The sequence below is a fragment of the Lepidothrix coronata genome, unplaced genomic scaffold (assembly GCF_001604755.1).
Source record: "Lepidothrix coronata isolate B3197 unplaced genomic scaffold, Lepidothrix_coronata-1.0 Scaffold4, whole genome shotgun sequence".
Lineage (NCBI taxonomy): Eukaryota > Metazoa > Chordata > Aves > Passeriformes > Pipridae > Lepidothrix > Lepidothrix coronata.
This window is the reverse complement of record NW_016690184.1, coordinates 447345-462002: the sequence shown is the minus strand read 5'-3', so window position 1 is coordinate 462002 and position 14658 is coordinate 447345. Positions and strand designations below refer to the sequence as shown.

The 14658-nt window shown below is 38.4% G+C and overlaps 1 protein-coding gene and 1 long non-coding RNA gene across 2 annotated transcripts in view; one reads left to right on the top strand and one right to left on the bottom strand.

Moving 5' to 3' along the window:
• EYS (eyes shut homolog (Drosophila)) overlaps positions 1–14658 on the top strand; it is a 784118-nt gene that overhangs the window by 696838 nt on the left and 72622 nt on the right. The window lies entirely within an intron of this gene.
• Positions 5494–7509, bottom strand: LOC108502099. Its single transcript, XR_001876347.1, has 2 exons — positions 6599–7509; positions 5494–5709 (listed from the first exon to the last, which is right to left on the bottom strand). It is a non-coding gene; the product is annotated as an uncharacterized LOC108502099 (long non-coding RNA).

Sequence of the window (14658 nt, the reverse complement as noted above, 5' to 3'; positions counted from 1 at the left end):
AATTATACATTTGGCATGGAAATTGGTATAAGTTAGTCCCTTATCTTCTAGTAGTAAGAGAAATAAAAGAATAAAAGAAAAGAAGGAAGATAGAGAGAAAGAGAGTAAAGGAGATCACCAGTCCTGGTTCCAGCGTCAATTTGTTCACCAGGGTATCCAGGGTCCTGGGGGGTGCCACCTGAGCTTTGTGGGGTACCTTTTTATAAATAAATTTTACCCACGCTGCATCTCAGTTTCTTGCTTTCCATGCAATTGAGTTAGCATGCACAGTCCATCCTTCCAGACCTTTCTGGAAATGGGTCAGAGGGCTTCAGGGGTCTTTGGCAGTATCATCCCCCCTCTACTCGTCCACTATTTGACCTCATTCCTATGCTTGTGCTGTACTGTGCTGTGCGTATCTCCAGTAGCCAAAACAAGGACCTTTGTCCCAGAAAAGTGCTGCCCTACCTCCATATGGCTCACCTCTCCAGCCACAATTTCTTCTTTCTTGCCCATTTCAAAGTATGTTCTGAAGAAAGTTTCTCATTTTGTGCTGAAGAATGAGTGTCAGAACCACACTAATAGTGTTGTGTTTGATAGTTACTGACTCTTACTCTTCTGGTTCATAAATTAAAACTAGCAAGTGTTCCATCTCATAACTGTAGGAGAGCTTTGGATTTCAGTGTATAACTGAAGAGAATAATTTTTTCTTAATTTTTTCTGAAGTCCTTTCTTTTGTCATCTTTGTATATTTTAAAACGTTCTGACAAATGTCTGTTCTTCTCCTTAAAAGTGCTAAGTGGTCATGCTGAGTTAATAGTGCTGAAAGTTGGGTAAATTTGTGGCCCGACAAAGTGCTCTCAATTACATTTCTTAACATATCGCAGAGTCATTGCTCTGTCTTCATTGCTAAACCTTACGGTTTTGTTGAGTAAAACCTAATTTTACCTTCATGGATTTTTTGTTTTGCACTTAAGTTTTCACAGTTGATAATGGTGAAATAACTTGTCATTTCCATATAGTTGGAAGAATTTATTGCTACATTGCTGACTGATATTTAATATTTGTATCTTAATGGAATAGATTAAGTTTATGACAACAATAAAATTTGGAGTAATTATTGTTTTGTTTATTTTCACTAGTACATACTGACATTTCTTCAGTGGTTTGTTCCCTTTCTCTATCAAAACCCAAGCTAATTGTCACACAGGATGTCTGACTTGTTTTCAGATAGTTTTGGTCCAAGTACACATGTAGTACCTCTCCAAGGCACACAAATATGTTGGCATATTTCAGAAATCAGTTTTCTGAAGCTGGACTCTTAACTTGAAATTCTGCATGCAAATGAAAATTTATAGTTTGGAAATCACAGGATCATCCAATGGTTAAGGTTGGAAGGGCATTGGTCCCAAGACAGAACCTTCAAGGACACAACTCTTCACTGCTCTCCACCAAGATGTAGAGCAATTGACCACAACACTGTCTGCACCTGTCCAGCCACCTTATCCACTGTCCATCATCTCCATGTGTCTCTAATTTAGAGATAAGGACTGTATCAAAGGCCTTACAGAAGTCTAGATAGATGATATCTGTCAGTTCTACCTTGTCGACCATTGCCGTCACCCTGTCATATAAAGCCACCCAACTGGTCAGGCGTTATTTGCCCTTAGTAAAGCTGTGCTGGCTGCCTTGGTCACCTCCTTGACTTTTATGTACCAAATACTATTCTTAAATCTCATAAAGTATTCTTGAAGCTATGGATACGATAGATATAAGGTTAAATAATTGCTGCCATTGTTGTGAAATGTTAATGATTTTTTTTTTAACATAGTCATCAAGAATTCATGGTACTGCCTTTGGTATGCATCTATAAATATGTAGAACAAGGTCAAACTTTAGCTTAGGACCCAAGAAGAATAAAATAAAAAAAAATAATAAAATAAAAATGAAGTTGGACATTCAAGTTTTAACTGGCATGTCTGAGTTTATACAAAAAAAGTGCCATACCCTTTCCATAGAAGCAACAATATGATAAGAATAGTAATTTTTTGGCAGTTGTAGCTACGCAGTAAATGTCTTCCTGAGCTTCTTGTGGAGAATATTTTTTCCTTAAAGAAGCCCAGAGGGAAAGACATATCATATAGCAGAAATGTGTCAAGGAGGAATTACCTGGAAACTATTAGAAAGACCAGGCTGCAATGCTCGAAGAAGAGCAATGTTACAGAAATAATATTTTTTCAAGAATGGTGTAAAGTTAAAAAGGTTGAAAATGCCTTTAAAAACTTAGAATCTAATTAGTGAGCAGTAAGATAGACGTGGTTGTTGTCATATGCATTTGCATAAAAATAATTGGAACAGAATATTACAAGCTGCAGCATTTAAAAGACCATAGTGCTAAAACATGAAGGTCTGAATCAGCCTCTCTGAGGCTGATGGGAGAAGATGCTGAAATATGACAAGCCAACATAATAGATAAGAAGCAAAGTTTGGAGACAAATTATGATTAATTAGTGTAAAATATAGACTGAAACCCTTGAGAAACTGCGAGAAGATTTTGTTTCCTTCATAATTTAGGAACAGTCTGAATACAGTTCCTAAGACTAGACAAAGTATTAAGAGTGGGAAGTACCTATGGTATTCACTCTTACCTCGTCTTTACTACATTAGCAAGAAAGGTCAAGGTCAGCAATCAGTTCAAGCAAAATCTTTCTGAGTTGCTCATACTGTGAAGTCACTAGGTCAAGTAAAGTCAAAATCTATATTTTGGCTGAAATTGAAGAAATATTAACCCAAGCTTGCAAACATAAATTTTTTTATTATGTAGATGTTTATTAGTCCCTGCATGCTGTAATTGCATTCTTGAAGCTATTTTTATTTCATAGCAGCTTGTTTGAAATGTCTGTGGAACCACTAATAGACCATAAGAAAAAAAAAAGATTTTGATTGATGCAGTTTTCTGAATCAACTGGCTACTACAAAAATAAATCACTGTTATTAATTCATGATCTTCCAGAGCCCCAGAGGACTGTGTTGTAGGGGAGAAGTAGGATTAAGGTCTGAGATGGTCTGGAGAGGGTTATATAGTAGAGCTTTTTTATTCCTCTCAAAGGACTTGGAGGCTGTGGACAAAATTTCACTTCGTTACTTGCACCACTGAGACTTGTGGCACTTTACCTTGCATTCTGCTTGTTAATTACAGATGAGAAGTGCCAGTTTTGAGGGAGTATTCAATGGTGAGAAGAAACTAATAATGTGTATATCACTTGAGAAATTCTAACTAAGGGTTGTAATTTTTGACAGTTCTCAGTGGAGAAAAGTGGTATTTTTTTATCAATGGCTAATTTGTCTTGAAAGTATAAGTCTTTTGACAAGATGGGACTCAAATAATGGAAAGTTGAGTCTTGGCCCTGGAGACTGAAGTTTTTACATTCCACTGATCATTGCTTATTTATTTTTCTTTAGATTTCTTGGACTTTATTATCACAGAGTACAGCTTAGCCTGATACAGTGAAAATCAGATTAGAAACAGTTCACTTCATCTGATTCAGTTTTCATTAAAATCTTTTAAATAATACATTAGTACACATTACATCTGACATACCCAAAGGTATGACACTGATCCTGTTCTGACCTGCTCAAGTTATGTGCTCACTTGGTAATTCCAAGTCATGCTTTAGCTCAATATAAATTGGACTTATGCTACAACAATCATAAATGTTTTTAAGGTTTTCTAGAGTTTGTATGAAACCTACATGCTATTAGTTTTGCTCTAAATGGTTTCTGCCTCAAGGATGATTATAAAATCATTCCTAACAACATCCTTTCAATTTATTTTTTATATTAGAAAGATAAATTTTCTTCAATTCAGGTTTATATACTTCCCTTCCAAGGAAGCCTCTGAAATATGGGCAAAAATTTGACATAACATTTTTAAGCTGCATATATAAATGTGCTTGCCTGAGCAGACCTTGTGGTTTGTGGTACTATATCAATAAAGGATCTCCACAAGCTCTACATGTCCTGAAAGGGGAAGCAGAGGAACAGATAAATAATTGCTTTTCAGAAAGAAAAGTTGTAGGATAGTATGAGAGGTGCGGGTATTCTGCAGGTATATTGTATTTTGCAGTGAAACTGTTAAAATTCTTGAGCTATGTGATGCTGGTTCAGTCCTCAAATATGAAACCTCTGCAGAAGACCCACGTGGCAAAGAATCACTGTTGTTGACTCAGCAAGGAACAGCATCACCAGCCAGTCGAGGGAGGGCATTGTCCTGCTGTGCTCTGCACTGGTGTGACCTCACCTTGAATATTGTGTGCAGTTTTGGGCGCTGCAATATAAGAAAGATATTAAGCTGTTAGAGAGTGTCCAAAGGAGGGCAACGAAGATGATGAAAGGCCTTGAGGGGAAGCCGTATGAGGAGTGGCTGAGGTCACTTGGTCTGTTCATCCTGGAGGAGACTGAGGGGAGACCTCATTGCAGTCTACAACTTCCCTGTGAGGGAAAGTGGAGAGGCAGGCACTGATCTCTTCTCTGTGGTGACCAGTGACAGAACCTGAGGGAATGGCCTGAAGTTGTGTCAGAAGAGGTTTAGATTGGATATTAGGGTAAGGTTTTTCACCCAAAGGGTGGTTTGACAATGGAACAGGCTCCCCAGGGAAGTGGTCACAGCACCAAGCCTGATAGAATTCAAGAAGTGTTTGGATTATACTCTCGGGCACGTGTTGTGACTCTTGGGGATGGTCCTGTGCAGGGCTAAGGGGTGGACTCAGTGATCCTTGTGAGTCTCTTCCAGCTCAGCATATTCTGTGATTCCATGATTCTGTGACTCATCCACTCAAATCACTTCTGGTTAAATATCTTAGTCTGATGTTAAGGAACACAACAATTCTCTTTCAGATGAGACCTTAGACATGAGTCTTACTTTCCTTCAGTCACTAAACTTTTAGAAATTTGCTAAATCCAAAAATTCATATGCCATATTTACACAGGAGTAGTTGGAATAGAAGATGAATTTCTGAAGTTCTGCTTGCACACCCAAATAAATTATCATTTCCTAATAAAATGTTCAGTTCTCATTAAGCTACTATTGTTTCTCTTCCTAAAGAAACTTGTCCTTCAGAGGTACAGAAATGGATCCTTTAAGGATGTTTTTCAATTTGATTTATTAACTTCAGAAACTGTGGTTTGGTGTTCCATAGCTTATACCATTCACACATTAGTAAGGCATTTAATGGCTTTATTATACAGAATACAGTCAGAATACAATGTATGACCAACGTTATATCCCTACCTTGATTTTTTAAAAGTAGATTTATTTCTTTTTTTTTGTTAAAGTATATTGACTAATTAAAGTAATTTTAAAATGGGTCCTTCAAGAGGTGACATATTTTGTATCAGAACACTTTTTCCAACTATGGCAAAAACTCTTAAATAGATAAAACTTGCTGAAATCTTTTCTCTCTTGACTATATTTGAAGAGTTATTTCCCTTCAGAGGTGATAGTAAAGGTTGGTGTTTTGTTTTTTTTTTTTTCTGACTGGATGTGATTCTCTTCATTTTAGCAGCATCTGTAGAAAATTTTTTTTTGCAAAAGTCCACAAATAATTTCTTTACCATCATCTGCTGTGTTTAGTGATCCTGAATTCATGGCAACCTTTGGTAGAAAAGGTAATCTTCATCCAAATAGACATAACAACCATTTCAAAACAGGAGAACTTCACATGGATCTCCCTGTAAAAAATTTCATGTTTCAGCCTTCACTGAAAAACTAGATTTCCAGAATGAAAAAATAAATAATGCTAGTTTGTACTGCACAAAATTCATGAAAATTAACCTTAATTAAAAGCCATTTAGCAATAATATGAATGTGTGTTTGTATGCGTACTTATTTCAGTAGAAATATCCTTTCAACTAGGTGAATTCAGTAAAAATTACATTATCAAGAAACTCTTGCTGGGAAAACAGAGGGAAAGGGCAATAGAGAAGGGCAAACTCTGTACATGGCATGAGGTATTCAAACTTCAGAGTAGGAACAGAAAACATGGGTCTATATCCACATGCATGGAAACAGGAATGTTGTGAGTTGACCTTGGCCAGATTCTAGGCACCTACTAAAGTCACTCTGAGCTGGGAGAGGTAACACAGGCAGAACAAAGTCAACGGGGCATTAATACTAAAATTTATTACTAACAGGATAAGATCTAAAGAGTGAGAAATAAAACAGTCTTAAACACATTTCCCACCCACCCCTCCTTCCTTCCATGTTCTCCCTCCTGCAGTGGGGCAAGGAGACAAGTCCACCCCCTCGGGCAACAGGTCTTCCAAATCTTCTGTCCCATAGGTCACTCTTCCATGGGCTACAGGGGGACAGCCTGTTTCACCATGGTCCTCACCATGGGTTACAGGGAGGGACATAACTCTTGAGTCCTTCCCCTGCTCCACGAGGTCCCTCCCACAAGTAACAGTCCTTGACGGACCTCTCCAACGTGGGTCCACCCCTCAGGCAGTAGTTCTTCCATGTCTACTGTCCCAAGAGTCATTTCTCCATCCTTCACAGGATGCAGTCCTTCATAGGGTGAGCTGTACCGATGTAGATCCCTCACAGGGCCATGAGTCCTACCTGGGAATATCCTGCTCTGGCATGGATTTTCCTCTCCGTGGGCTACAAGTCTCCTGAAGGACTCCGCTCCATCCTGGGCCTTCCACGGGGGGTAATGGCCTTCTTCCATGCATCCATCTGCTCCGGCATGGGCTTGGCTACACTGCAGAGGGCTGCCCCAGCCCCTGCCTGTCTCGACTCGGCTGGGGAGTGGAGGGGAGGGCAGTGCCCGCCAGCAGGGGCCACTCTGCCACCCTGGCCTAGCCCACGGGGCACTTCCCCTCACCCCTTGCAGTTCACCTTGGGGTCTTTGGCGCTGTCAGTGCTGTTCAGCTCCTCTGACAGGACAGGCTCCAGCATGGGCTGCTCACGGGGTGGGCCCAGGGGCTGCAGGGCCACTCTCCTTGGGGCAAAACACCCCAGCCCCGGCCCCAGCCCTGGCTCTGGTCACCCCTTCGCAGGGGCCACCAGTGCCTGCTCCAGGCTAGGTGCCAAGAGGTCCGGGCCGGGCTGTCGCTGCCTTCCCCCTCTGCCCTGGGGCAGGGAGGCAGCGGGGCCGCCCGGGGGCTTCGTTCAGCTCTACTCTGGCTGGAGAAATTCTTCTGCGCAACAGCTTGTTCTTAAATAAGTTATCACAGAGGCTTCCTTGGCCAGGAGCAGGATGTCACTCCTGTAGCCAGCTGTCATTGGTTTCATTGGGTGAGGAGACTTCTAGCAGCTTCTAACTGAAGCCACCATATGTAGCCCTCCCCCTGGAAAAACCCAGACACCTCAACCCATGACACAAAAGCAATCGGATTTTGTTCAGATTAGGACATTTACCATATCACAGGAAAGTTTTATCAGCCTTTCTGAGAACAAAAATGGATAACCACAGTATTATAGGTGGGAATATTTTGGCAAAAAAATGCTTTTGACTGCAATAAAATAAATACAGGTTAAATTCCTCTTTGGATATGAAAGGCTACCTTCATTAGCCCAATGGGAGTTTCAAATTGATGTTCTTAAAATTAAAGATTATGTTTCAGATCAGTTATCAATTTACACATACACTTGGATTGAAATTTCTTTCTTAAAGTGTTGTTACTTTTTGACACAATAATCATCAATCTCTGTAGTTTTAATTTACATTCTATAGATTGAGATTTTATATGATGATCAAGAGAGACCATTTTGACATAGTTGTGTTTTTACACATAATGAATTTGTCAAATAATACAAATTTGAAACAAAGCTCTATCATGTCTGATCCTGAATTATTCAATAGATTATTTAATGCCTGCTACAGTATATACTTTAACAACTTAAATTCAATAAATCATTCTCATATCTTTATACAGAGCCTTCTGTTTTATTTTCGTTTTCCCTATTCCTCCACTCCTAAAGAAAGCAATTCCTGTGGGAGAAGGGTATATAGGAGATCATGTTGGAATATAAACTATGAGCTACTGAAGATGGTTCATTGTCTGTAGTACCACCATAGAAGGGAAGACATGAAGAGAGAAAATACAAAAAGCTTTATAAGTAGCAAGTTCTTTGCTTTACATGTTTGCATTTGTATTGCTTCCCTCTTATCCTTTACTCTATTTGCAGGTTCCCCACTTCCTTTAATAGAGCAACATTTGTTAGAGATTCCTTCTTGTGAGATAGCAAGAATTATTTTAATCTTTTCTTAGTTACTCGTAACTTTTTGTGTCTCTTGCATGGACAAGCAAAGAGTTAGATGTATGTAATTAGCTTTAAAAGTACTATACAACAGCTTCCAAATGTTTTTCAGAGTATAATGTCATTAGAGCTCTCCCTCTGTATTGTACCTAATATTCTGGCAACCATTTTAGATAAGATTTAAGTAGTACAGTTTTATGTAGTTTTGGGGGTTTTGGTGGGTTTTTTTAAGGGAAGAGATCCACTTTTAATCAGATTATACTGGTCAATCCATAAATAATCTGAGAATCTTCTGCATGACTGCATTTTCCAATCCTAATTATAGAAACACAAATATATTGAAGAGGAGGCAGCAGTACAACTAATTTGAAAAATAGAGCCCTTTCTTGGCATATGTTCTCAGTATTTTCCTATGTATAAGGACGGAATATTGTTTTGACCTAAAGTGTTGAGATGGCATAGTCTTTTGTGCACCTATGATCACTGTTGGGTTTGTTACTTGCTTTCTTTGCACTGAACCATGAAGTGACTCTGCATTTCATTCTCCTTTAAAGGCCATTGTGCTTTACCATACATCAATAAATAGCGCAATGGACAACTGGCTGAGGCACTGTACTACTTAATGGAAAGCACCTAAACAAAAGAAGGAAGGAATTTCTTTCCTTTCACCTTCATTCCCTGCTGAAATCATGCAGGCTGTCTGTACCACATCACACTGTGCACCTTAACGTTATGGATTTGTTTGCTTACTTTTTGCTGCCATCTAGTGCCTTTTATAGCCTGTAGCTGAGCTAAACTGAAAATGCTTTTAAAAGGAAACACACCATTAAAAGTGTTTAAATTTATATTTGTAATTAAAAAGGGAGAATAAATAGACTATATTTTCCTGACCTTAAAGACTTTCTCCCTTTGTAAGTCTATGTGCCGTATACTCTCCTGGGCATTGTCCAGTTCTTTTGATCCTGCATCTTTATTCAGCAGCATTTGTCTCATCTAAAGAATTTCTTTTAATTCTTTGCAGTCATTAGAGTCATCTGTGATCTGTGCAATCTTTCAAGAGTTAGGTATATATTTATGAATATTCTTTAAATCTTCTAATAGCATATGAAATATTATAATTTGAACTGTTTTACAAACATAAAATGATGGAATAATGGAACATTCTGAAATTACAAGCATGCAGTTCAATTACTGGGTGGTATTACGGTTTCTGAAAAATATATCTTACTTGGCATTTGTTTGCAAGGCACAGCAAGTCTGAAAATTTTTGTTATGAATACCAGTTAGCCAGCTGACAAGTAAGCATTTCCAGCATTGAAAATGCTCAAAATGCAGAGAATATCCTTCACTGTCCATTTGGACTGTTCTAATGTTATTTCACCTACGTAAGCAACTTCTATTCGACTGACTACTGTAATTATTAATAGCTACACCTCTTGAAATTAAAGTGATTGTCAGGTTGCCAGTGTCTGCATTTCTTGATTTTTCCTTATGATTATTTTGATAAGGAGTGCAATGAACAATAAAATATATTCTGAAGATATAATTTGCTTCGTACTACATTATTAGCTAAAGGTATGCTGGTACACGTTGTCCAGGGAGCTTGTGGAGTCTCCATTCCTGGAGATACTAAAAAATTGTCTGGACACAGTCCTGGGCAGCTGGCTGTAGGTGACACTAAGCAGAGAGGTTGGACTAGCTGACCTCTGGAGGTCCCTTCCAACCTCAGCCATTCTCTGATTCTCTGATATTTGGAAAATAAAATCTGCTTCTGACACAATAGTGTTTCCTCTATTTTTTAAGGTATCTGAACCTGACAGCTTTTTAAAAGCATATTATTATGGTTTAATAACAGTCTAATAATTTTAAATATTCTGCAGTGACTGGTACTTCTATGAAAGGATTTCATAAAAGTGCCTTTTTCATATTAAAAAAAAATAGATTATCATACTGGATATAAACTTTGTATGGCTTAGTCACAAATGCCTGTGGATATTTCAGAAAAGGAACAAGTGTGGTACAGAAGAAAACAGGATAAAGAGAATTGTTTTAATCTTGTTTGCTTGATATTGCTTAGCAACAGGATTGCACTGCTTTAAGGCCCCCTCATAACAGAATTGTGTTGTGCACTTAAGACAGCACCTTCCTACTTCAGGAATTGAAGCGGCAGAGGTATTCATTCCTGATAAACTGCATGAACACTGACTTCAGCAATATCTTTATTCTGACTGAAAAACAGATTCCTAGACTGGCAGATAAAGTCCTTAATTTTTGTGATCATAGCTTTTGACATCTAAGGGTGTCCAAAGGACAATAAAATTATGTATGAGATTAGCACCATTCCTAAATCTTTCCCTTGATTTTATAAGGTCTGAAATGGCATTCAAAAAGATAAACATATTGGTCCCTCAGCTTTTTCTCAATGTTTGCAAATGAAGCAAAGAAAATTGGGAAGCAGGGGCAAAAGGAAGTCCTTTATTCTTTAACTGCTTTTTATAATGCACTACAGATTGGTAGGAAAAACACAACATAATAGTGTTGAAAAATGATCCTTCTTTGCATTAAGATCAGTGAAGAAGGGTGAAGTAGCACAGTGTAGAAGAGAACATCTGAGACACTAAGATGAAGAAAAAAAAGACAATTTAAAATACAAAAGTGGCATAATTTTAACATCTCATGCATTATTAAATAGCCTATGATTTTTGGGTTACATTATGCCTCTGCTATTTTAAGAAATGCGTAAAATGGTGTGCAGTATTATTTCAATAAAGCTTTTATGTAACTGTATAAAATTGCAGTATATTACTGCAAATGTACAGAGCCTTATTGCAGTGGAGTACATTAAGATAACGCTAAACCAAGGTCATCACAATATTTGTAATAAATTCTGTATGGTAGTTTTGATTTATCATATTAGTATAAGAGCATTATTTTATTCTGATGACCACAGAGTTTGCATTACAGACAGTTGCCAGAATCATAAACATTGTAAATTGTCACAAAGCTATTCTGAAACCTGACTGATGAAGGCTCTCGATTGTGCTGCCTGGTACTTTGGCCTACTGCTGTGGATACCAATGTCAAAAGCAGCCAGTTACACTCTGATAACAAATTGCAAATGCACAAAATATTTGTAACATCCTGGGTAGACTTTCATTTGCTAAAATAGTTCATTCCCCATTTGTACGTACAATGAAATTACCAGACTGTTGTTTAACTTTTCAAGCATTTAAGAATAATAAAATAATCTCACAAATCACAGTCTAGTGGTACATATCCTTTTGGGATGTGGAAAACTTGGAGGATATGCAAAAAAATGCTCAGTGGTATGAACCATATTAAGGAATGTGTGGGTGAGGTTTGTCACTTCTGCTAACATAAAGATTTGAGGAGTGGGACAGCAGTGAAAGATGAGCTTCTGCATCTTTCCAGCCTACAGAGAAAGGAGCATATGAAAAGTAAAATCTACCAAGCTATTAACATCTTCAGGCTTTCTGTTCATGCTGCTGTCATCTCCATAATACTTGAGCAACTGCACAAGCTGATCCATGTCCTTGGTGCTCAAACGTTATATTACCTGATCTGACTCTTTCTGTGTGTTAAATACCTGTTATAACAGGATCCAATCCTCAATGTTTTCACAAGGACCTGCCTGAGTGATTGTTAACCTATAATGTTAATACACTTTCATTGACACATCACTTCAGATTGAGTGGGAGAGGACTGTTTTGTTTTAAATATGAAAAAGGAGAAAGAAAAGGAAGGCATAAAGAATAATATTTGACAATGTTAAGTGGCTGTTACAAGGGGGACTTGCTATTATGGTGCACACTATCTCACGGTTTTCTCAGAAGGAACTAAGTTTGTATGATACCAATAGTCTTCATGTAGACTCAACAGACAAGCTGGAGTAAAGTAAATAGAAGTCTGACATTTCCATATATATATATAAAATCACCAATGATTTTAGGTGACTTTACAGTCTTTTACATCCTATTTAGTTCCAGTTTTAAGAATCTGAAAACAGACTTGTTAAACTGATTGCTTCCAGCAACATTTTTACTTTTAATTTTCCCAAACTTTTGAAAGATGAACTCTGGCATCCTCTCAGAGGGTGAGCGTTTTTATTCCACTTACTGTCAATCTTAATATGCAAGTTATTTTTATGGAGGTTTCTCTATTATCTGCATTCAGGATTTATGGCATTTTTCTAACAACTGCCCTTGTGGGTTTTTTTTTAAATGACTGACAGCTATTCAAAAAAGCAGGGGAAGGGAAACTTTTCCCATGGTGTTACATCCACTGTATCACAATGTACAGTCTTATGTTTATATGCCTGGGTGTTTAATAAGCTTGCATGTCTGCTGGTAATAGTGACATTGTTGACTAATTATCATCCCTTTTGTCCATTCTGATCTGAACTAGATATCAGCAGTGGCTTGAAGTTAAAAGTCTCAGACCATCAGAGGTTGCATTTGATTTCTTGTAAGCAGAATTATCTACTTCTAGATAAGCTTGTTAAAAAAAAATATGTTCATGATAACTCAAGTTCCTATTCTTATAGAAAGAAAGATGTGTTCCTTCTGACACAATAGTTAAAAGTGGTGAAACAGAGCTAGACACATCAAGGCTGGGAAAGCTTGTGTATAAGCTTCAATGAAGGGAATACAGTTTTACAGAAAAGTTTTCTGGGAACATACTAAGGGCTCGGGCATGCCTGTAGAGAGTGCTCTGAAGCCCTTTTTACACGGGTGGTGTTTGCCTAGTTTGGTGAGCATTAAAACCATTTTCAGCATGCTAATGAAAGGAAGTCATGCAACCATTTGCATGTAAATACCGTTAGTAAGTTTACCTTAGGAAACTTCATGTCTGCTATGATAGTTCTGGTTTTGCTTCTGAAAGCTTGCATTTATAAGCCTGACTTCAAACACAAATACAAAAATAGTCATAGTAATTTTCTTAATTCAGAATAAAAAAGTAGTTTTACATTCAGCAATTTTCAGCTTTTCATTCCAAAAAAAAATCTTTCACTGTTGAAAGACAATAAAATAGTGTTTGTTTCCAGCCAGTGCATCACCATGCTGAAACTAAGGCCAAGTAGTAAACATTGCTAAATGGAAGTAGAAATGTTTGTTCGTTCCATTGAATCACTAGTGTTGTATGGGTCTGTGAGCAGACAACATAAGTTGTAATAAAATTTGTTTTAAATATGTATTAAGGACTCATCTCTCCAAGTTCCTTAAAATGATCATCTCACTCCATGAGGATCAGCACAGCCAAGTCAGATATGGCAATGCACTTTCTGAGCCCTTTCTAATAACCAATGGTGTGAAACAAGGCTACATTCTTGAACCAACCCTATTCACAGTCTTTTTCAGCATGATGCTCCAAAGGGTCACAGCAGACCTCGATGGTCAGGACGGTATCTGCATTCGATATCGTACTGATGGAAGCCTATTCAACCTAAGGCAACTGAAGACCTTAAACCATCTTGTCCGAGAGCTGCTCTATGCTGATGACGCTGCCCTTGTCGCCCACACAGAAGTATCTCTGCAGCGTTTAACATCCTGCTTTGCAGACACTGCTGAGCTCTTTGTGTTGGAAGTCAGCTTAAAGAAGACAGAAGTTCTCTATCAACCTGCACCTCAGGAAGTCTTCCATCATCCCCATATCACCATTGGTGAATCAGAGCTCAAATCAGTCCAGCAGTTTAATTACCTAGGGAGCCTCATCTCCTCAGACAGTAAGATAGACGGAGAGATAGACAACAGGTTAGCAACAGCATATAGTGCCTTTGGAAAGCTTCCATAAAAGAGTTTGGCGAAATAAACACTTGAAGAAAAGTACCAAGATCAGTGTTTACAGAGCCATTGTGCTGTCTACTCTCTTATACAGATCTGAATCATGGGTCATCTACTGCCACCACCTGCGTCTCCTAGAACACTTCCATCAACGCTGCCTCCGCACAATCTTAAACATCCACTGGTCAGATTATATGACCAATACATCTGTTCTAGAACAAGCAGCAGTCACAAGCATTGAGGCCATGTTGCTGAGAACACAGTTGCGTTGGGCAGGACATGTCTCAAGGATGAAGGACCATCGCCTCCCTAAGATCTTGCTTTATAGTGAACTTGCCACCGGCTGCCGCAAGAGAGGAGCCCCAAAGAGAAGATACAAGGACTCCCTGAAACAACATCTCAGCCTTGGCCATATTGATCACCATAACTGGTCTACTCTGGCCTCCAATTGGGAGGTCTGGAGACACACCATCTATAACACTGCTGATGCTTTTGAGAACGCACACAGGATCACTCTTGAGGGGAAAAGACAACTCAGAAAGAATCGTGCCTTGCAGAATTTACCACCTGAGGAGTCTTTCTGCTGTGCCTTTTGCAAATGGACTTGCCTATCTC